The following is a 24,306-nucleotide window of genomic DNA, read 5'->3' as shown; positions in this document are numbered from 1 at the left end:
TAGAATTCAAATACATTTTGACCAATGATTGCGCAGCTTTTCTCGTGAGACAAGTTTTCCCGCTCCTGCACTCACCCCTCCTTTACAATTACCTCAGCTACACACCTGCTGTCTCAACCAATAACAGAGCGTCTCTGAGTGACGTCAGCGCAGCCCCGCAACTGACTCCCTCTTTTACAAGGTAATACAAGAACTTATTTCTTTTTCACTTTAAATGAAATACTCATTAATTAACAACGTAAAAAACATTCGCAACTGTGCCTAGGTGACTAAATTCAAAGGAAAAGCGATTTATTTTACTGCAAGTAAATACCTTCCACTTACTCTTCATACTCTGCGAGTAGATCCCTTCCGCCTACTCTTCATACAAGCATTGGAGAACCTGTTATACCCTCTGGCTTACCCTTTCTAGGTGATATAAGGCCAAAGCTTCACCAGCGAACTCCTTTGCTATCATTTATTCACACATTTATATGGAAAATCCCTAATCTGTGCTTCAGTTTTACCTAACCATGCACTTTCTTCCTTAGGCAAGTGACCTCATTGCAAAGTGGCTTCCATTTACCACCCACTATTCTGCCCCCAGGGATTCCAAAACAAACATAGAACAATACAAACGTTTTTTGGTTAATACATAAAATCAATGCAATTCCCAAAAATAATCAATATATGACTAACTACCTATCTTAACTAAACCCTAACTATAGCTCTGCTACCAAAAGAAATATTGATAGAGCGCGGGTTCACCTGCCCAGAATTTTACCATACTCACCTGGGCCCATAAACACATACCACTTTGAACAGGTAAACCTACACTATACCAGTGATTTAAATAACGTTTTTTAGGACCTATACCTTGAGTTACCAAAACTTGTCCCAGGTACCTAGAGTCCTAAGAGATCAAGGGAGTTAGCATTAAAATAGGTAGTAAATAAACATTTGCACTCATAAAATAACCACAGACTCGGGAAAGATTTAAATGCTTTATCTAAATAATTTCTATAAATGTCAGTGTCCATACTAAATTAATCAGAGCTTGATCAAATAAGAAGAATAAAATCAAAGCAAGATGATGTGAAAATATCATGAAACGTTCTTTAAGCATTGAAACATAGGAAGGGTAAGAAGAGGGAAACAGCACAATAACATATCCCGCTCAGCTTTATATTTACCTAGAATGGTGTGAAGACCAATCCTGGCCACGGGCTGGGATAAAGGACAGGACCCCCGATACTGCAGGAGCCAACAGGATAGAACAGGTGCAGACCAGAATCAGGATAAGTACGGACCAAATTGGATCAGGAAAAGACCTCCTCAGGTCAGGACCGGCACCCATAGCGAAAGTGTAACGCCAGCGTCACACCCCTCTCTGCAGCTAAGAGTCGGACCCCGATTGGGTTAGCGAATCTTCTCCCTCAAGAACCCCGATTGGGTTATCAAATCTTCTGACAGAGTGCACCGCCAGCACCTCTACTCTCGATCCCCTATTGAGTGTGTTGGGTCAGTGACAGGTCAGCTATTCGGACAAGTCGGACAAACTAACTAGCTAAGCCTACCTTAGTAATACCATTTTCCAGGGCAGTGTACCACCCCCCAATGTTGCAAATGTGTGAATTCCCTCAATTCTATTGGTCAAAAGACGAGGGGAGGTCGTCACACCATACCAGTTATGAGGTCATGCTCTTCAATATTCAGATTTATGTTCCCACCCAAAATTTCATTTTCCCATGCACTTTTATTCCACCCAGCAATGAATGTATCAATAAGAACTACAATGTTATATAACAATTCGGTTCAGCTTCCTCTCCAAGAGTCAAGAGGTAAGGTTCCCAAGAGCATCTTCTAGCAAGTCAGGAGTTGGCCGGGTTTCAATGCCATGGCTTTTGGACTCTTGAGCTCTTCTGCGCAGTCGCAGGATTGCATGATGGAGTCCAGCAAGATTGATCAGGCCCAAATACGAGGTAACAGCAAAGTTAAAGAGAAATAGTTTCAGAACAAAGAATAAATGAATGCATTATATACCACTTATCATTACTTTATTTTAACTAAATTATTAGAGATTATGCAGAACGAACAACTTAATAAAAGCAATAGTGCAAGCGTTAGCATGTTAACACACAGAGTAGTCATCTAAGTTCTAGTGCGCAGAAGCAAGAATTTCCCACCAAGCAGAGAGAATACGTCATGTCACGTGAGTGTGACAGACGCATGCGCAGTAAAGTTCCCGCTTTGCGGCGCCCATTTTAATGCTTTTGAATTACGGATAGTAAAAGCACATATGCAAGCTTCCCCAGCTTACTAGAAATGACGTGTTTTGCATTGTTAATAAGACGAAACATGTTGGTTAATACATTACTCATTATTTTGAGAGGGTTGAGTCCAAGCAAGACGCTTTACATGCGAAACCTTGCTCCATCATGGTGACCTCACAGTACAAGGGTGTCATCTCATGGCATTTTCACAATCTCCTCTTGTGTAATGGTGAAATACATTGACTTCCCTCATCAAAATGATTATCTTTTAAATATTTTCAGCATTCTTAGCCTAATCAAGGCTGCTAGCGTACCAATACTGGTGGTCACTCCTGAGGTAATGATATCCATCATAGGGATAAAGGGGTTCATTCACAAAGGGCCTTTGCACTTGTGGCATTGGCCCTGCAGTCATGGGGGAGCCTCTGCATTTAGGGCGAAAACTCCACAGTGAAAATTCTCATTGCTGAGATTCTGCCAACTTGGGACCTGATTTCTAACACAAATGTTATGGCTGGACATCATAATGCCAAGGATGCCCACATTGGGCCTGATCTGCATAGAGACACCGCACTCCATGGACGTAGCGAAGTTGCCCGCCACCCGCCCTCCCTAAATACTTAAATAATGTATTTAAAAAGAATAAACACCACTTACCTTGTCGGCTGCGCCTCCGGGGCTCCCTCTGGTAACCGCGCCGCCATCTTGGATACTAATGCGCATGCGCGGCCGCCCGCGCATGCGCATTTCTCTGCGAAATTGCGTATTTACGGATTCGCAATCCGCAAAATCCGCGAACTCTCGCGAATTTTGCGGATTCCTTTTTTTTTGTGTTCGCAAGTGTTTCTGCCATTTTGCAAGGGTTTTTTACCAGTTTGCAAACGCGAACTTACTTGTCGGGTAGCAACGGTCGCGACAATATTGTTTCTACGTCTGGTTCATCACAGCACCCTCTGTTTCACCACTGCCACCCTCTGTTTCACCACTGCCACCCTCTGGCTCACCCATGCCACCCTCTGGCTCACCCATGCCACCCTCTAGTTCATCACTGGAGATTATGGGGGGAAAAGCACACCTGCCCTGCCTCAACTGACATGAACTACAAGCACGGAGGCACTTTGTACTTTTTTGAACAGCAGCGGTATCTTTGGGACTTAAGCGTACATCTCTGCCCGAGTGCGGAGACTCCCCCTCAACTGCCCAAGTTGGCAGAGATATGTGCCCCGTCCAAGTAGGGACCACAATCCTAATCAGGGTAAGTCACCCCACAATCCACAATTATCCTGTGCTCACTCCCAGATGGCTTGGCACAGGGCAGGCAGGTTTAACTTAGAAGGCAGTGTGTAAAGTATTTGTGCAATAACTCATACAACAACACAGTAAATAGAAATAGAAATCACTCCACAACAGATTAGAGGAATAGAGAATATTTATTCGTGTAAAACAAGACCAAAACACTCAAAATCTGTCAAGATATTGAATGTTACAGAAATACATGCAATAGAGTGCTGAGAAACAGGTAACACTAACTAAGTTACTTCCGGTCGTGAGGGACCAGTGCAAATCCATAGTTCATGCAAACCGCGATGGAGAACGGGCCGGCTACAGGGACTCATTTGGGCCCACTGAGTACAGTACCATGGATCCTGGGGCGCAGTCTTCGTGGCAAGGCTGTGCGTCATCCGGTGTTGGTGCAGAGGGGCTTGCAGCGAGGCTCTGCACTGCTTCACATCAGATTTGGCAGAAACTCAGCTGCAGAAACCACTTCTATGGCTAGAACTTGAAGGGGGCGCCTCAGGCAAGAATAAGACTCACAGAAGGCAGAGTCCAGCAGCACCAGTAGAACTGCAGGAAATCTTTGGTGTCCCTGAGACTCCAGAAACAGGAAGCAAAATAACAAGCCCTTGGAGATCACTCTGGAGGGAAGACAGAGTTCAGCTCTCCTTCAGCAGAGTCAGAGAGCCGCAAGCAGCAGGGCAACAAGTAGGCAGCAATCCTCCCAGGAAGGCATTTAGTGGAGTCATTTGAGCAGCACTACAGTTCTACTAACAGAGAGTTGGTGTAGGTCCAGAAGTGTCTGATTTCATGGGGCCAGAGACTCAGTACTTATACTCAGATGGACACTTGATGTGAGGGAAACTTCAAAGAGTGGTTTTGAAGGGCTCCAGGATTCTTGTCAATCCTAGCCCTAACTCCAGACTATCAGTGGGGGGTTATCAGTCCCTTGTATGCGGTCAGGTCACTACCTGTTGAAGTGTAAGGGTGAGCCCTTTCTCCCACCTGCCCAAGAAGACTCATTGAAATGCAGATGAATGCAGATGGGTGCTAAATCACACACAGCCCTTTTCCTGTGTCTGTAGCTGTTGAGAAGGGATGCACAAAGGGTTCTGTCACCTAGATCAGACTTGCGTAAGAGACAGGCTGAAAGAAACACAGAGCAGTACAAGCAGAGAAATGTACACATTCTAAAAGTGGCATTTCTAAAATAGTAATATTAAATCCGACCTTACCAGTAAAGAGGATTTATCAGTACCATTCCAAAGATAGTAAACATGAAAAAGCTACCTTTCTGATCAGGACTTTCAGCTGAAAAGTATTTTAAGGAAATCCCAATTCTAGTCGATGAGAGGAGAAGGCCTCACAGCAGGGAAAACGAATTTCGCTGCTTATCCCTCCCAAGACATGTAAAACATAGAAGTACATGTCCTGCTTTTTACTTACATAGCACACTGCCCTTTGGATTACCAAGGGCATTCCTTAGGGGTGAGTTCTATGTAATAATAGGGGAGTTAAAGGCTTGGCAAGAAGTTTTAAATGCCAAGTTGAAGTGGCAGTAAACTGCACTGTTGGACCTAACCCTTTTTGAAGTATTATCCCAAAACTTTTTGCCGCCTTCCTCTATTTTCCTGACCTCATTTTTGCTGTTTTTTTAACTCTGGGTACTTTACCACTGCTGACCAGTGCTAAAGTACAGGTGCACCCTGTGTAAAATGTATTGGTGATTGGTTTATCCATGATTAGCATATTTGATTTACTAGTAAATCTCTAATAAAGTGCACCAGGTGTGCCCAGGGCCTGTACATTAAATGCTATTAGGGCCTGCAGCACTGATTGTGCCACTCACATGAGGTGCGCTGCAAACATATTTCAGCACTGTCATTGCAGTGTCTGTGAGTGCAGTTTTTAAATTGCCATGTCAACCTGGCTAGTAGACCCACTTGCCAGGCCTAAACTTTTCCTTTTACTACATGTCCCAATAGGGAAATACTGCTAATTTAGTTTTTCACTATTGCAAGACCTATCTCTCTCAAAGGGTAACATGGGGATTGCCTAGAACTATATTTTAAGTATAATTTTCCATTGGGAGAAGATGGAGATTTAAAGTTTTGGGGTCTCTGAACTCACAATTAAAAAATACTTTTGATGAAGTTGGTTCTTAAATTGCGTGTTTGAAAATTAAATGCCACTTTTAGAAAGTGGGCATTTTCTTGCTTAACCATTCTGTGTCTCTGTCTGTCTGTGGAATACACATCTGGGTTGTCTGGCAGTTAGCCTCCTGTGCATTCACTCTAGACAGTCACACAAAGGGAGCGGAGGTGTGCCCTGCATATCCTGATTGTTACTAAAGACAGCAGTCCCTAGACAATTTCAAGTAGAGAACAACTTATAAACATATGCTAAATAGACAAAATGTTCTTTGTCCAGCCCGACAACATTTATTTGAGAAATAAGCTTTGTAAACGTAAATGGTGACAAATACAAGTAGGACGCAACCTGCGACCCACACATACAAACACAAGGTAGGGGGAAGGGGTTCAAGCAAGGGGAAGGTGTCTGTATTCAGGTATGCTTTAGACAGACCTGATTCTCATAAGTACCATTGTGCATTATAGCCATATTATTCAGTGACATATGGTACAGTTTGTGTCGACGTTTTGATCCCTGGGCCTAATTACATGGGATCATCTTCAGGACAGTAGATTAAACGTGCCTGCGTACAAACAGTAATCTATTTGTCAAACCTTAGTATTTAAAGGCATTAATACACAGGGAATTGCTGGGGGCCTGCAGAATCCAAATTGATTGTGCAGACTCAGACCAGAAAAGGTTCTCCAAGAGGGGGAGGATACAAAAATAGCTAAACCGGCAGTATCGCTGCATTGAAAAGGCGTGGTAAAGTAAGCACCTGTCGGGGTCAGTCATGATTTGCTGGGGAGTAAAGGGCGCGGGCTGCTTGGGAGCGGAGTCCTGGACCAATGAATAAGTAAGTTGAGTGAAGGGTTTGCACTCAGAATTCTAAGCCGTCGCAGATAGCGATCACGCGGTGGACCGAGACGATGCTCGATGGGCGGCCAGATAGCGCGACTTGAGATAGCTATACCTATAACTAAAGAAAAAAAAAAAGAAATGAGCACAGAAAAATGAAGGGAGGCAGGCAAAAAGTTGGGCGAGGACCACTCTTGAGCTGTCAGGTCTAACAATATGTCTAACCACCACTGGCCCCTGGCACAATGGTGGACATTCCCTTCTTGAAATATTGTGATCTAGCACTCCCCTAGAGGAGATGGAGACTGACATTTGCAACCTATCAGACCAATTACTCTGGCTCACCTCATCTTCATAATGTTTCCTCAAAGAGGTTGCCTGCACATCCGAAAGATGAACAAGACTCCTCTTGTTCCACCACCCCTTATCACCAAGAAGAACTGACCCTTTACCCACACTCATGACCTGTGTGGGAGAAGAGAATTTTGACAAACCGTTCAATACCCTCTGGGGACGTTTTATCAACACCCAGTTACCAATACGGAGATCTGTATCTTTGAACCTTTTTCTAGCATCGCACCTTTCCTGCATAGCACTCTGCTTCTGTAACACATGCACTTTCACTGAGACATCATTGCACACAGCATCCTTTCTCGCGCTTTTGCATTGTAACCATTCAGGAAACAAACTCATGTACACCTTTCTTCCCTTAAAAGAGTAAAAGGAGGAGCTCCAGGGGTACTGTGTATTGCAATGCTGTAATTCCAAATCTTGGCACTGACAAATACTGGTACCTTGTGACCCGATGAAATGGCCATTTGTATGCCTTTCTTCAAAATCCTATTTCCCCTTTCGGCTAATCCAGTGGAAGGTGGGGGATTCCAAAGCATTTTTCAGATGCTGCACATCGCTGAGATCAAGAAATGTGACCATCTTTGAGACAAAAAATGTGTACCATTGTCTGTCACAATCATTCTAAGTGCACCCTCAGCCTCAAAGATTAGCTCCAGGGATCTGATGCCATTCCCAGTGTTTGGGGAGTCACAGAACATATCATGTAGTCACTTGGAATGATAATCGATAAGCAAAATGAAATATATTCTGTTACTGGGTATCACCTCTTATGGCCCAGAGAAGTCCATGCCAACTTTATCACACAGCTACTCTGGGAACGTATCAGGATGGAGAGGAGTGTCCATTACCTTCCACCTTTTGTAAGGAACCAGACACTTAGAACACATGTCAACCAATCGATTATGAACCTCTTGACCTGACTGAGCTTGAAATCCTTGGTTCAAGCTTCCTGCCATGCATGTTCACTAACTAGAGCACATTCTTCCACTGCATCCAAAGCAGTCACTATGCACTCAATGTCTTCTAAGTCATCTATATTCTGGTCATCACTTAGGGCCATACCTGATAGAAAATTAGCCCTGAAGATTTTCCCACGTGGTACATGTTTGTTACTAAAAATGGTACTCTTACAGTTTGGATAACAAGCGCACCAGTCAGGCTGATGCCTTCCCTACAACTCTTACGCTCAGCATGAGCATCAGAGCAGGGCCGGCTCTAGGCATGGGCAGTGTGGGCAGATGCCCAGGGCCCCCGCCCAGCCGACCAACATGGGGTCTGCACCTCTAAGGCCTCTGCCTTGGGCCTCACAACTGTGATGTAGAGCTGCGAGGACCAAGGCCTCACAATCATGTGCAGCTGTGGACAAAATAACTGCAGGAACGCACTTCCATGGGCCTCACCACACTGCCATGACTGTGAGGTACAGGGAAAGGATGCCTCAACCCCTGGGTCTTGCAGCTCTACACCGTAAGTGCGATGCTCAGGGAACAAAGTGCCACTCCCAGGCTAATCACAGCCTGTGATTGGGGAACCAGTCTGGTGCTGCCCACACAAAGGCACTGCAAGACACCCCATATCATGTACTTTTAACCCTTCAAATGACAAGCAACTCCCTTTTAGCCCTTGATGAGCTGTGAATGAGATGCTTGTGGATAGCAGACAGGGAGGCTTTGCAGCACACCAGGTGTCCTGCGCAAAGCAGCTTCAGTAGAGCCTTCAACTACCGGGATGCACACTTCCTTAAATGAGTGCATCACACCTATTCTCAGGACCTGTACTGAGAGTATGCCTTTAAGGTTATTTCAAAGTGCTGTCACAATGTTAAATCACTGAAGGAGGCACAAGGAGATTATTATTTGCCCAGAAACATGCTATGCACAGGGCCACTATAATTATGCAGCAGAGGACAGCCAAATTGTGCAGCAGGGTTCACTAAATGATGTGGTAAAAAAAAATATCAATCAAGAAGAACAGGTTCATAAGAAAATGTAAACCATTTGATTACTAGGTTGTGTTGGAAAACCAATTGTTTTTTGAAAGAATCCTCACCCACCAACCTACTACTTGGTGGCATACTTCATCATCGGGTTCCCACCCAAGGCGAGGAGTGCACCCTGGGTGTGCTGCTAGGCCTGAATTACAGCAGAGCTGGTGTTTTTTTTGTGTCAAGTGGGTGCAGTGATATGTGAGTTTAAAACTGTATATAGGGTTCCCCTCAGTAAAGAGAATTATTTTACTATTGGGGTCCTATGGCGGGGTTAAAAAGGAAAAGGCGGATACTTCTAGAGACTTAAATTTAGCTCATGTATCCTGTAAAAAGGTCTATATGTTTCAGCCAATCATTACCATATGCTGGCTTTCGTCAGAACCAAAGAATATGAAAACAGACTGAGGGAGTACCAACAGTCTGAAGGAAATGTAATGCGCACACGCTAAGGTGCGTATAGTGAGAGAAAACCTATTCTTTTTCTCCTAGTTGTCAAGAGCTAACTTACGGTAGTTTTGTTAGGACTTGACACATGTAAAAGAAAAAAGACAAATGGTAATCAAAGACACACATGTAAACAGTATCACATATACGTGAGGAAAACATGCACTCATGCGTGCATCGCACAGTGTCCGAATGATCGAGTTAGATCACTATGGTGAGGACAGCTTAAACACATATGTGTGCATCATACTTTTTTCTTTTTTTAAACGTTTTATTGGTTTCAATCACAGCCATACATTACATAATTGGACGACATAATCGAGGTTTTCATTAAAATGATCAAGCCGACATTAGTTCTGGTTACAAATTACACATTTCCTGCAGGACTCGCTTGCCTATGCATTTCCATTTCAACAGTAGGTGACACATAGGGATCCCCCTCGATGCTTATTCCAGTGCGACCATTTCCTATTCCATTTCTTGGGACAGCCCGAGCCTTAAAAACATCAGTTTCTGCCAACATACACCTATCCATTTCTTTGACCCACAGGGTGGCACGTGGTGGGCTCGTTCCCCCCAGCCTCTAGCCAGCTCTCATTTTACTAGCGTGTATCCTAGTGTCGTAAACTTCTGTTCAACTTTCGTAAGATCAGTCGCCTCCCATATGTTCAACATTCCCAGTTGTGGAGTCAATACTATGGGCTTCCCCAAAGCTGTGAGCTTAGTGGTCCGAGGCTCCCTCCCAAAGGGCACCTATCTTTGGGCAAGTCCACAGGATATGGTAAAATGTGGCCTGCTGACCACATCCCTTCATACAACAATCGTCAGGTCTAGTTCCTATTTGCGCCAGAATTTTCCCTGTGATGTATGATCGGTGGAGTATCCTAAGTTGAATCCGCCGGAATCTCTATGTGATAGCCACCTCTCGTGGGGACATAAGTGCCACCTGCCAGTCCTCGTCATCTATAGGCCCAATGTCGACTTGCCACTGCTCCCTCAGTTTCGGGAAGGTGTCTGGCAGGTTATTACTCAACTTCTTATAAGTTAGAGATATTGCCTTTGAATTAAGGGCCCATCTGCAAGAGGTCTTCCAAAGGTGACAGCTCTGGTTATCTTTGAGAGACGGGAACGCCGCCTGTATCGCATGCTTAATTTGTAAATACCTATACATTTCTCCCTGTGCCATATGGTATTGTTTCTGGAGCTCACCAAAGGTAAGTAGTGATCCCTTCTTAACCAAATCTCCAACCGCAGATATCCCGAGAAGGTCCCATTTATCAAACCCAAGCTGGTAGCACAACATGCCTAGCTTCTGCGTGAACCACAACGGTGTGGCTTGCGAGAGAACTCCCTTCCATCCCAGCCGGGACGTTGCTACACGCCAGAATTCCAAGGTTTGTTGGGTAGGTCTGAAGAACCAACCTCTGTTTTTCCTATCATTGGTGCATAGAGCCCCCAGAAATCCCAATCGGTCAGTTTGGTATATGCTGGGTCATCCGGGGGGTGATATATCCAGTGGTTAACGGTCACTAATTGCGCCGCCCAGTAGTAACGCTGTATGCCAAGAAGTTCTATGCCCCCATCGTACCTGCCTTTTGTCAATTTCTGCATTGCAATTCTGGGGGCCTTTCCATCCCAAAGCAACATGCGCATCTCTCCAGTATGAGTCTGGGACCCTGTGGGGACAGTTCTGTAATATTTATTTATTTATTTTTTGAATTTTTAAAGCGCGACAGCTACCCAAAAAGGGTTTCCCGGCGCTAAAGAAAAAGATAGCCGTTGAGCAGGTCATAATGCTCAGATGCAAGGCAGGATTATATTACTGATTAAACAGCCACGTCTTTAGGGCTCTGCGAAACTGAACATAATTTGTTTCTGTACGTAAGTTAATGGGGAGTGAATTCCACAACTTAGGTCCCAAGAATGAAAAGGACCTGCCACCCATCCTGGCTCGGCGGACTTTGGGCACACTAAACAAGCCCTGTGATGCCGATCTCAGGCATCGAGCCGGATGGTAAGTGTGTACCAGAGATTGTAGATATCTAGGGGCAGAGCCAAATTTTATTCTATGCATAAAACTCAGAGTCTTAAACTTTACTCTGTTCTCGACTCTGAGCCAGTGCAATGCCCTAAGGTGCCCTGACATGCGTTCTCTCTTATGACACTTGCACAACAGTCTAGCTGGGGCATTTTGCACAAGCTGGAGACGTCTCATCACAGCTTGTGAGGACCCCAAATAAAAAACATTTCCGTAGTCAAGCCACGAGGTGATCAGGGCATTGACTACAGACTTTTGCGTGTGTTCGGGCAGCATCCATATAATTTTTCTGAGCCACCTTAGATTAGTGAAGCACATGGCTGCTAACTTTTTTACTTGAGGTTGCATGGTTAGACCATTATCAATGATAATGCCTACATTTTGCACTTGGTCTGACGGAATGGGAAGACATCCCATTTCTAGAGGCCAGTGCCTTGAGCTCCAGAGGTCCGGATTAGAGCCAAAAACTAAAACCTCCGTTTTATCACCATTGAGCTTCAAGAGGTTTTCCCTCATCCATAGTGCAATTTTGCTTAAACCTACCTGCAAAGGAGACAAAGAGTCCTGCTCTGTGTTAGAGAGAGAGAAAATAATTGCAAATCATCCTCATAAGTAAACATGGTCAAACCTTCTGCTTCGGCAATCCGCGCGAGTGGAGCTACATACAGGTTAAAGAACAGAGGACTAATGACTGAGCCTTGGGGAACTCCATAAGGAGACTGATGGATGTCAGACGATCCAGTATTCGAGGTGATTTGGAGTGTTCTTTGGGACAAGAATGAGGCAATCCAATCCAAGGCCTTGCCCTTAACACCAATGGCAGAGAGAGATTTTAACAGGATGTTATGGGAAATGGTGTCAAATGCTGCGCTGAGGTCAAGAAGAATCAGCGCAGCTGAATCCCCTTTATCTACTAGATGGCGCAAATATTCCGACACCCCCAGAAGTGTTGTCTCTGTCGAAAAACCAGGACGGAAACCTGACTGCGTGGGATGGAATATATCATTGGTTTCTGTATAATATGCAAGATGATTGTGAACATGCTTCTCCAGAACCTTGGAGAAAGCAGGCAGGAGGAATATGTAAAGAAAATGAGGAAGGGATAGCATTTTAAAAAGTGCCGCCCTCCCCACCAGTGTTAGGGGCAGGGACCTCCAATGTTTTACATCTGCTCGTAGTCGGGCCAGAGGAGGGGCCAGATTGGAGCTATTGAAACAGGCTGGATCTGATGTGACAAAGATCCCTAGAGAGCGAAGCCCCTCCGTTGTGACCTCTATTGCGCAGTCTGCCGGAAGTCGGGACACCTCACCCTTCAACATAAACAGTACAGACTTGTGCCAATTGATCGCATATCCCGAAAATTTACCGAAATTCGTAAATATGTCCAGCACCACACTAATCGATTTGTACGGGGTTGCGAGGTATAGCAGTATGTCGTCAGCAAAGAGGGATATCCGATCCTCCACCTCAGCTGCCCAGCGCATCCCACACACCATCACATCTCTATGCACCCAGGCCGCAAGAGGCTCCAGCATCAGAGAGAAATTCAGCGAAGAGAGCGGGCCCCCTCTCTATTACTTCTTCGTAACTCGAACGTCCGAGATGTTAAGCCATTAACCCTCACCTGTCCCAACACATCGGCATATAGCAGCTTGACCCAGGCTATGAATTTAGGGCCGAGTCCCACCTTCCCCAGGACCTCTAATAGATATGGCCATTCAATGGAATCGAAAGCCATGGAAGCGTCGAGAGAGAGCACCGCCACGTCCTCTTCAATATACTGCCTACGAGCCATCACATTATGTAACCGCCGTATATTAAGGGCCGTGTTTCTACCTGGCATAAAACCAGATTGGTCCGGGTGGACCAGTGAAGTGATAACTATCACCAATCTATTCGCCAGGACTAACACCTTTGTCTCCAAGTTTATCAGCAAAATCGGCCTATAAGAGCCACAATTATCCGCTGGCTTACCCTGCTTATGAATGACTACGATGGAGGCTAGTCGCTGATCTACTGGTAGCCCACCCACTTTCAGGTGTGACACAGTCATAGAGGCAGTGGCCTTCAAAAACTCTACCGGAATGCCGTTAGGTCCCATCGTCTTACTGGACTTAATCTGCCCCAAGCCTTTGCCTATTTCATTGTTCGAAAGGTCTCCCTCCAGAGTCTCTTGCTTCGTATCTGAGAGGCCTGGCACATTATTGTCCAGGAGGAGTTATGGGAGTCCTCAGCCATGTAATGTGTGGAGGGGAAGTACACAGCTTCAAAGTGATCAGCGAACATCTCCGCTATGTCCTGTGGGTGTGTCACTACTTCACCCCCTGGTGTCGTCTGTTTGTGAACCCATCTGGACCCCTGCTCTCGTCTTTCCAACCACGCCAGTGTTCTGCCAGCTCTTTCCCCAAGTTCATAGAGTCTATGTTGGGTGGTACGAAGTCTTGCCATCATGTGTTCCCTATTTTTTATCCTGTATTTGTCGTGCTTCAGTAAGAGTCTATGGCTAGTGTCCGGTGAGGGGTCCCATGAATGCTCACGCTCCAGTTCAAGGAGGTCTGACTCTACCTGGACCAAGAGTTTGCGCTTTTCAGTGATATAGCCCGTCCTTAATGACAGAGCTTGCCCCTTTAAAACCACTTTGTATGCTTCCCAGATTGATTGTGCAGAGTCGATGAGCCCACATTTTCAGTAAAGTAATTCTCCGTATGTGTATGGTGTTCGTCCCTTATATCTGTTATATGTAGGAGCCATGAGTTAAGGACAATAGTAGTGCAAGGTTGTCGTTCCCAGTGCGTATACTCCATCCAGACCAGGGAATGGTCCAAAATACCTCTGGGTAGAACCTTATACTGGGCAAAATTGCCTATCGAGGAAAGATGTCTGAGGAAATAATGAATACGCAATAGACTGCGGTGGACACTAGAAAAATATGTGAATAACTTATCAGTAGGGTAAAGTGTACGGCCTACGTCCATCAAACCCAGCGCCTTCACGAAGTCAGCCATTAGGTCATTAGAGTTCTCCCTAGACTTCGGTGGGTCGCAATCAACAGTGTCTTCTAAGGTCATGTTGTAGTCTCCTCCCATAATTAGTACGCCCTCCCGGAGTCTCGTCAGCCTATTTTCTAGGTCTTCCAATGCAGCCTTGCCCAGAGTGGGGGGGTAAATATACAGAGAGTATGTTGATGTTCTTTCCATCCCATTGGGCCTCTACCCCCACAAAACGACCCCCTGTATCTGCCTAAGTTTTATGAACAATAAGGGGCCTAGCTTTCCGTACCAATATGGTTGTCCCCGTTGAGCCTGTGGTGTAGTCTGCATGCGCCAAAAGTTTGAATTCCCACCTAGTGAGGGCCTTGGATTTCTGACCCACTAGATGCATTTCTTGCAGCAAGACCACATCAGGTGAGTGTCTCTAGGTATTTGGGCACTATCCCCCTTTTAATCTTATCCCCAACACCATTGACATTCCAACACATTATAGAAAGGGTTCGATCTCTATCTTGCCCCATTTCCTTGTGTCACCCCCATTTCCAATACTCGGATCATTGCCAGCCAGGAAAAAATGTGAGCCTGTCCACTTTTCAATTGCCGTCCAATGGTCAATATGGCTACTTCCCATTTACAACTCACAGTATCACATTGCTTACTGATAATATAGTCAAGAAAATAACATCCCCAAATTCCCAACCACTTGGATCCCTCCCCCCTCCTTGTCCCCTGGACCATAGCACAGTGTACCTTCAAACCCCTCAACAGCCACCCCCTCCCTGACCCCTGCCCGTGGATTTAAAACTACACACTCCCGAACATAGCAGAGTGCCTCTCCCCTCCCTGAAAGGCTAGAAATGCACGTTACAATCAACTCTCTCTCCGCCTGCTCACATCACAGTTAACTTGTAGTGTTAGCCATCCACTGATTATGTAGTCCAGTCTTATTCAAATCACATCTCTTACACCCCTCAGCCTCAAACCTTGCATCAGGTCCCTTCTCTGTAAGTCTCATACCCGATTCCCTCTACTTGCGCATTCAGTTGGGCGCCGGTGCTCCATCAATGAATCCAAGGGTCCCAATTCCTGTTTCTGCAGCGGACCTTCTCACTCCGCAGGGCCGTTCTTTGCAGCGTCCGTACGTAAGCCCCTACGTTGGCCAATTCTCTCAGAGCGTTCTTGTCTCTGGCATCCCACCAGCTCCATCCTTCCATCCAGTCCCAAAATGCATCCGGTGAGTCAAAAAACCATGATTTGCCGTCCGATTCCACCCTCAGTCTGGCAGGAAAGAGCATCGCGTACTCACCTTGCGGTCCCGTAGTTCCCTCTTCACCACCTGAAAGCTGCGACGTTGGGCTTGGACCTTTACCGTGAAATCCGGAAAGAAGGCCACCTCATAGTTGTCTATCTTCAGCGGGGGGAACCAGAATAGTGGCCCGTGCCATGCGCCGGGCCAGCGGTCCAACTTCTGCCCAATCCTGGTAGCTGGTCAAGGGACCCCAATTATGGCTGTGCTTGCACGTAAGCCTGGGGACCCAGCTCGGCCACCCCCGTACAGTACGTCAGCTAGCACACAGATCACTGTATACGCTCACTTGGGGTTGTCCACAGCCCTGAAACCAATGGAGATCACAGCATTCAGCGCCCTTACACCGGCACCAGCATAAGTCTATAAGCCTGTGTAGGTCACGAGCTAAGACCTCAATTTTTCACTGCTGCATTCTAGCGCCTGGTGGGTTCCGGCGCTCTGTACTCTCCGTGACTCCCGCCACAAGCCACAGTTCCAATGCCTCTCATATAGCAGCAGGGAGGCACTCCCGACAGGACAGCTCCTTCAGTTATGCTGGGGCTTACAATGCTTGTTGACACTTTCTTGTGGACCCGCAGGTCTGCGCCATGTGCCCCACACCAATCACACCTTCTGACTCCACTGCGGCACTCACTGGGCCTCCTGCAGCGCCTCCCATCCGATTTCCAGCGTATTCCTCAAAGCCGGGGCCTCGCGCAGTCCACATAGGCTATTTTCTCCAGCCCTAAGGCCACCACACCCCCTTCTGCTTGCTGGCTCTGGAATGCACAGTAGATATTTCAGCGCAAGCGAGCCCAGGCACCAGATACCCGCTGGGTCTCTGCTCCCTGCTGTGCGTCTGTTCAAGCCGCAGCCCTCAACGCAGCACAGGTCTACTGACGGCAGTCGCAGCGCACGAAGGCCGCAAAGGGCTCAGGTGGCGATCCACTCACTGGGTCCTCCCCTCACTGTAGCACTGCTCTACTCGGGAGCCCCCAGCCGGTCTCCATCTGCATCGGGTGCTTCCTCAGCTGCATGGCGCCTCGGGACCCTCCTCGCATCTTCCAGCTGACTGACTTTTCAACGCCCCGTGGACATCATCAACGCCTTCAGTCCGTGAACGTCCGTCATTGTCTCCATTGCTGCCTCATCAGGGACGTCTCAGAAGGGGGTCCCCGGAACCGCCAGTCAAGTCGCTGCCCCTGTAGAGTGTCTCCAGGGGGGAAAAGGTAGGAGGCTGCGGGTTTTCGTGCTTTTTGGGTCGTGGACGGCTACGGATAATGGAGGATTTACAGCGGGAGTCAGGAGCCTTCTCAGGCAGCGGCCATTCTTGTTGGCTGCTAGCTACGTCCCCTCGTGCATCACACCTTTTGAAGGAGAAACGTTTAGGCAAGCACTAGGCACATTTGAACTATCAGGGATAGGTGGGCCCCATTACTCGAACTCATCCCTGTGTTGTATGCTGAGTATTTTTGGTATGACTAATGGCATTTTGTCGAAAAAAGTAAATGGAAAGACTCTTACTTAAGTTTCTTTTCATTAGAGTGACATGGAGACCAGAAGGGGTAGTGCCTACAGCCACACTCTGGAAAGAAAAGAGAAGAAAATTAACAGGTTTGGGTCTCGCTAATAGAGACCATGGTGTGCGGCCATCCGGTGTTTGAGACCGGGTACTCGACTCACCTCATCAAGGCTCACTGCCCGGCATTAATACCTGCTGTGGCCTTTTCGCAGGATCCTGAAGATGTGTTGAAGTTTCACAACGCGGCATTTGTGCTACATTTCCGGGAATGCCCTCACAGGCCGCGGTGATGTTGGGGGGCGTGGCAAGCCTTGACTGTGTGTGTATAACATTTCTTCTCCAAGTGTGGAAATAGAAACAAGACAAGTCAGTTATTAGTCGCCGGAGCGAGGCTCTGGGGTGCATACTATGTTTTTTTAAATTTAAATTTATGCATCTAAAAAATCGGCTATTTGGCAAACTTTGTGTGAGTGCAAATCTTTTTCTTAAAAACTATTTGTATAGGCAGAACAAAATTAAAGGAATGGAAACTAGACTCACATGTGGATTAACATGGGTGCGAACTCATAGCAGAGATACTTCGGGTGCTGACTATGTGTGCATCTTAAATCTGTGCTAATCGGCGGACCTTACGCTTAACAGAAGTTTTGTTTGTGTAAGGCAACCAAAGTGACTATAGAGATGACAATTATTCATCCAGGATGCATTCACTATAGTTGGCACTGATCTTTATATTTTACATCTCGAATGTGTGCTGGTTGGTAGCCCTGTTTGGAGTTGCCAGGAACTTCGTTTTTAAACTTTAAAGCTGCTAAAACTTGGTCTTACTTCCCCTTTTCGCATTTTGCACGTTCGCCAACCAGCGTGAGCTGGTGTACTTCCGCCTGTTAGAGCGGGTCACCTAACGCACACCATCTTGGTCAGAGCTCTAGCTGAGCTTGTTCAGAAAGCTCCCCCTCTACTTAAGGCAGGAGAATACAAGCGCATGCCAGAGGCAAGCCGGTCTGCACCTGTCCGCGTGCCGAGTGCACACAGCACCAGCCACGCTGCCGGTCAAGAACACCACCTACCTGGAAATATTAGAATTTGCTACTCAAAGGAACAACTTTTATGTATAGGTAAGCGAGATGTTATGGGTCCTGAGGCGGTTAATCTGGGTAAAGGGACTGTCCCCTTGGCAGACTCACCTCCAGACAGCCTAAAATGTGGTCTATTTAATGCTAGATCCTTAGTTAAGCATCATCAAGAGGTTTTATTATGTTGGACTGTCATGACTTTGACGCTTTCTGTCTAACAGAAACATGGACCCGTAGTGATTCAATAGTGGAATTAGGGTTAGCCTGCCCTCCGGGATACAAAGTTTTCCATAAGCCACGAAAAATGGGAGAGGAGGGGGGGGTTGGAGTAATATTTAAAGAAAAATTTAACTTTACTCCACTGCAAATGGATGATGTTGAGGGTGCCGAACTATTAGGGTTCCCCCTTAAGGAGGCTAGGGGGCAGCTGTTCACAGGTATTTTGTGCTATAGGACCCCCAGAGGACAGAGCCCCCAATGTCAGGCATTGATTGACATCGTGTATAATATGTCGCTGATAGATCAACAATAAAGAGAGAAAGGGTATTTGCCAGTAAAGGCAGGAGAGGGAATCCTTGTCCCCTTTGATATATCAGTAAACAACAATAAGGGAGTTACACCTTGAGGATACACCCAATACTCAATAGAGGCGGGTCTGTGTGTTAACCACAATCCAAGAGAAGGACATCAGTTGTCCTTTAGAAGACCCCTCACTCACCAACCTAGTTGGTGACATGCTTCATCATCGGGGTCCCACCCGGACAGCCGAATGCCATCCAGGTGTGCTGCGACACCTGATTACAGTGGAGCTGGATTCAATTTTTTATATGTGAAAAGGAGAGAACTAAGTGTAATTTAAAAAGTATCCGGTACTACCCACTTACGTAATTTATTCTGGAGTGTAGCGGATATTATTAAAAAAAAGGAAAGGCACCTGTTGCCCAATTAGGAGAGCTGTCGGTGAAAAAAACTATTATACAGGGTGTGGGATTAAAAAGGTCTACATTTTTCTACCTATGTGTAAATTTAACAGGTTTTCGTCAGGACCATGGCGCACCCTATCCTCTTATGTAACAAGAGGAGAAACTAAAAATGAATCTCCAAAGAGCTGTTTTCTTCTTTTATTTGTAGAAAAAAGCCTGTGGAAAGAATGAGGGAAAAGGGTTGTGGATAACGGACATACATATATATAACACACACATAATACACAATCGGTGATTCGTGATGTACATCATCATTCATCAAAGACTTGATGTGAGGGACGTGTGAGGTAAGTCCCAATATCGTGGCAACCTGCGAATTACATACCACGTGGTAGCGCACCCAATGTATCGTAGGTACTGAAATCGCTCAGTGTCAGTGCGGGTCCGGGTTGGGCGTGCTCAGCTCAGGCGCGTCACCGGTAAACTAGCCAATAGCGAGGCGGGAGTGTGGGGGTGTGCAAGGCAGCATGTGACTATTAATGTGGCCAATCAGAAAGGGGGCGTTCGTGAGCCGATGTGTATTAACATTGTGTACTCGTATTTTATCGAGTACGACTCGTGTTTAACAGGCGGCTCAGTGGGTGTTACCCTTTACTTAAAAATAAGAGTAAGGATGTATTAACTAGATATATTAACAGGAGTTCTAGCGCAAATGTGATGCAAAAGGGTAGTCTGGCGGCTCAAACAGTGTCAGGAGATTGATGATTTACAGGGGACTTTCACAGTTTTATAGTGATAGAACTAGTTATGCACTGAATTCCAAGGGATATTATCATTGAGGCCAGTCTTATGTGTAGCCAGTCTATAGACCCAACGTTGTTCCTTTTCAAAAAGGTTGGACTCTTTCTCAACTTGCTCTATGATGGTCCATCTAATGTCATTAGGACCATGTTTCATAGACAAGAAATGTTCTGTAAGTTTTGTCATTGTTTTTTGACAGCGGATCGTGCTCCGATGCTCGCATATGCGTTGCTTGATCCTCCTACTAGTCATACCCACATACCGTAAGTTACAGGGACAAGAACATTTCTTGTCTATGAAACATGGTCCTAATGACATTAGATGGACCATCATAGAGCAAGTTTCCCATTTCAAATTGCCTGTGTTGATTATCTTCCAATGTTTATTTATGGATTTTGACATTAGGTTTGACGCGGTACAGAAACTGGTTACGCAGGTCAGTGGCATAACAGCTTGTTCTCTGATATGATCCTCTAGTAGTGCCTCTCATGGCTGATTCCTAGCACGTTTCTGGGACTTATTGAGGATATTGTCTGGATAACCCCTTGCTTGGAGTTTAGTGGTTAAATCTCCTGCTTGTTTGCGGTAGTCACTGAGTTTGCTGCAATTTCTCCTGATTCTTAAATATTGACCGTAAGGAAGGTTCTCTTTCAGGGGTCTCGGATGGAAGCTCTCGAATTTCAGGAGATTGTTCTTAGCAGTGGGTTTAAAGTGGGTCCTAGTTTTCCAAGTGCCCTCCCTCTTTAGTGATTGTTAAATCAAGAAAGGTCAAAGTCGTGGGATCTTTTGTATGTGTGAATTTCAGATTATTGTCTAGAGTGTTGATCCACTCGAAGAACCAACTGTAATAGCTCACATGTGGTGTACTTAATCACTTGTCCCTGTAACTTACGGTATGTGGGTATGACTAGTAGGAGGGTCAAGCAACGCATATGCGAGCATCGGAGCACGATCCGCTGTCAAAAAACAATGACAAAACTTACAGAACATTTCTTGTCTATGAAACATGGTCCTAATGACATTAGATGGACCATCATAGAGCAAGTTGAGAAAGAGTCCAACCTTTTTGAAAAGGAACAACGTTGGGTCTATAGACTGGCTACACATAAGACTGGCCTCAACAATAATATCCCTTGGAATTCAGTGCATAACTAGTTCTATCACTATAAAACTGTGAAAGTCCCCTGTAAATCATCAATCTCCTGACACTGTTTGAGCCGCCAGACTACCCTTTTGCATCACATTTGCGCTAGAACTCCTGTTAATATATCTAGTTAATACATCCTTACTCTTATTTTTAAGTAAAGGGTAACACCCACTGAGCCGCCTGTTTAAACACGAGTCGTACTCGATAAAATACGAGTACACAATGTTAATACACATCGGCTCACGAACGCCCCCGTTCTGATTGGCCACATTAATAGTCACATGCTGCCTTGCACACCCCCACACTCCCGCCTCGCTATCGGCTAGTTTACCGGTGACGCGCTTGAGCTGAGCACGCCCAACCCGGAAACGTTTCACTCATTTACCACGTCGGCGTTTCAGCTCAGTAACACACGGAGCACTCGCGGTGACGGTTTAGGTGCAAACTGCGCCCTCCCTTCCTGCTACAAGTAAGATTATTCCTCTAAGGGGGCGCACATAGCCCTGGTTTTCCATACTGGCATATCCTTAAAAAACCTTGTATGTTACATTCTGCTAGATCGTAACGAGGAAAGTGCCAGTCCCGAGATCGCTCATGGAGCATTGAGTAGTAACGCTCCCAGTAAGACGTTCTGTCTTCCTCTACTCACACCACTTTTGTGCATGCTCCCCTTACCAGTCACCATCGCTCTAATGTTATTGTGTGTTCGGTGTAGCACGTCCAGATCTGGTTTTAATTCACACATTACTCGCGTTCTCACTGAATGCGGTTTTAAATCACGCACAGTCGTTCCTCACCACCACGACGACTTTGCTTTCTCTCATTCATTGAGACATAACACCCAGGATTTCGCCAATACGTGTTAAGTGCCCCTGTTCAAGGTGAGCACTGACACTGAGTGATTTCAGTACCTACGATACATTAGGTGCGCTACCACGTGGTATGTAATTCGCAGGTTGCCGCGATATTGGGACTTACCTCACACGTCCCTCACATCAAGTCTTTGATGAATGATGATGTACATCACGAATCACCGATTGTGTATTATGTGTGTGTTATATATATGTATGTCCGTTATCCACAACCCTTTTCCCTCATTCTTTCCACAGGCTTTTTTCAACAAATAAAAGAAGAAAACAGCTCTTTGGAGATTCATTTTTAATTTCTCCTCTTGTTACATACGAGGATAGGGTGCGCCTTAGCGTGCGTACACCGTCCCGTACGTACCCCATGGTCCTGACGAAAACCTGTTCAATTTACACATAGGTAGAAACATGTAGACCTTTTTAATCCCACACCCTGTATAATAGTTTTTTTCATCGACAGCTCTCCTAATTGGGCAACAGGTGCCTTTCCTTTTATTTAATAATATCCGCTACACCACAGAATAAATTACGTAAGTGGGTAGTACCGGATACTTTTTAAATTACACTTAGTTCTCTCCTTTTCACATATAAAAAATTGAATCCAGCTCCACTGTAATCAGGTGTCGCAGCACACCTGGATGGCATTCGGCTGTCCGGGTGGGACCCCGATGATGAAGCATGTCACCAACTAGGTTGGTGAGTGAGGGGTCTTCTAAAGGACAAAGGATGTCCTTCTCTTGGATTGTGGTTAACACACAGACCCGCCTCTATTGAGTATTGGGTGTATCCTCAAGGTGTAACTCCCTTATTGTTGTTTACTAATATGTCGCTGACTCACTCTAGGATGATTTTATTGGGTGACTTTAACCTCTGGGATAATGGCAACATGAACACGGCTCTGAGCAAACTAGTACAAGCATGTGAGAGCCTCAACATGCAACAATTAGTTTTAGAATCCACATACCAAAGAGGCCACTTCCTAGATCTAGTATTTGCCAACTCCACCGAGATTAGAGTGGTCGAAGTTCTGCCTCTATGTTGGACTGATCACTTTCTAATTCACTTTCTGCTAGAACTACCTAGAGAGAATAATAAAGTAACTTACCCTAGGAATTCTCGACAGGAAAGGGAATGGTCCAGACTATTAAAGAATAAACAAATCCAACTACTAACGGAGAAAAATCTATTTAACTCCAATAAGTCAGTTGGAGAAAATGATCAAACCCTCTGTACTCAGATAAACGAAACTCTGGAACAAAGAACCTCAGTAAAGAGACTAAAGAATAGAGACAAACCGTCTGCCACCTGGTATAGTGAGGATCTGAGAATACATTGGAAGGAATGTAAACAGGCACAAAGAAAATGGAGGAGGCTCTATGATGAAATAGATAAAGAACCTTCAAAATGCAATTGAATATGTATAAGGAAGCAATCGCTAGATCAAAAGCCAAATATTATGCAAAAATCATCCTACAAGCACTGAGTAAGACTAGAACTATTTTTAACATAGTAAAGGATCTATCTAAGCCAGCATGTGTAAGTAACAAGATCATAGCCACGCAGAAGCTATATGATGATCTAGCAATTTATTTTGATGAAAAGATTAATGCAATCATTTGCGGCCTTAATCTAAAGACCCAGCCTGGGTCGCATGATGAAAAAAAACCACTTATGAAGGAGGAGAATGATCTAGTAGCGCCAGTTGTGGTAGAGAAGGGCATAGACCGATACCGTCAGTCGAATCACTGACAAAATATCAAAGGTCACAATATCGACCTACAAAAATATCGCAGCAAAAATATCGAAGTCAAGAATATCAACATCTTATCTACATTATGGTAAGTACAAAATTATCGAGAAACAAAATATCGATGTCAAAAATATCATTGTTAAAAATATAAAAAGTAATTTATGTAATTTAAAAATACATTAAACATATGCATATAATATCTAATATATATATACTTGCTTATTCATATGTTTTAATATTTATTTTAATAACTTATACATTGTTTAATGTTTTTATACATTTTAAATACATCTATCCACATACAACAATAATATAAATAAAAATTAAATAACTATATGAAACAAATAAAAAAAATATTGAAATCTTTTTTAAATTAATTATTCACTAGCAGAGGAAATAAAATTACTATGCCCACTCCAGTGAGTGCAACAGTAGAGAAAGTGTTGGATAGCGGAGGGGTTAAAATTACTACTCCCACTCCAGTGAGTGCAACAGTAGGGAAAGTGTTGGATAGCGGAGGGGTAAAAATTACTATTCTTACTCCAGTGAGTGCAACAATAGGGAAAGTGTTGGATAGCGGAGGGGTAAAAATTACTATTCCC

Source organism: Lissotriton helveticus, chromosome 2_1 (genome assembly GCF_964261635.1).
Source record: "Lissotriton helveticus chromosome 2_1, aLisHel1.1, whole genome shotgun sequence".
NCBI lineage: Eukaryota > Metazoa > Chordata > Amphibia > Caudata > Salamandridae > Lissotriton > Lissotriton helveticus.
This window is presented reverse-complemented; position numbering follows the sequence as displayed.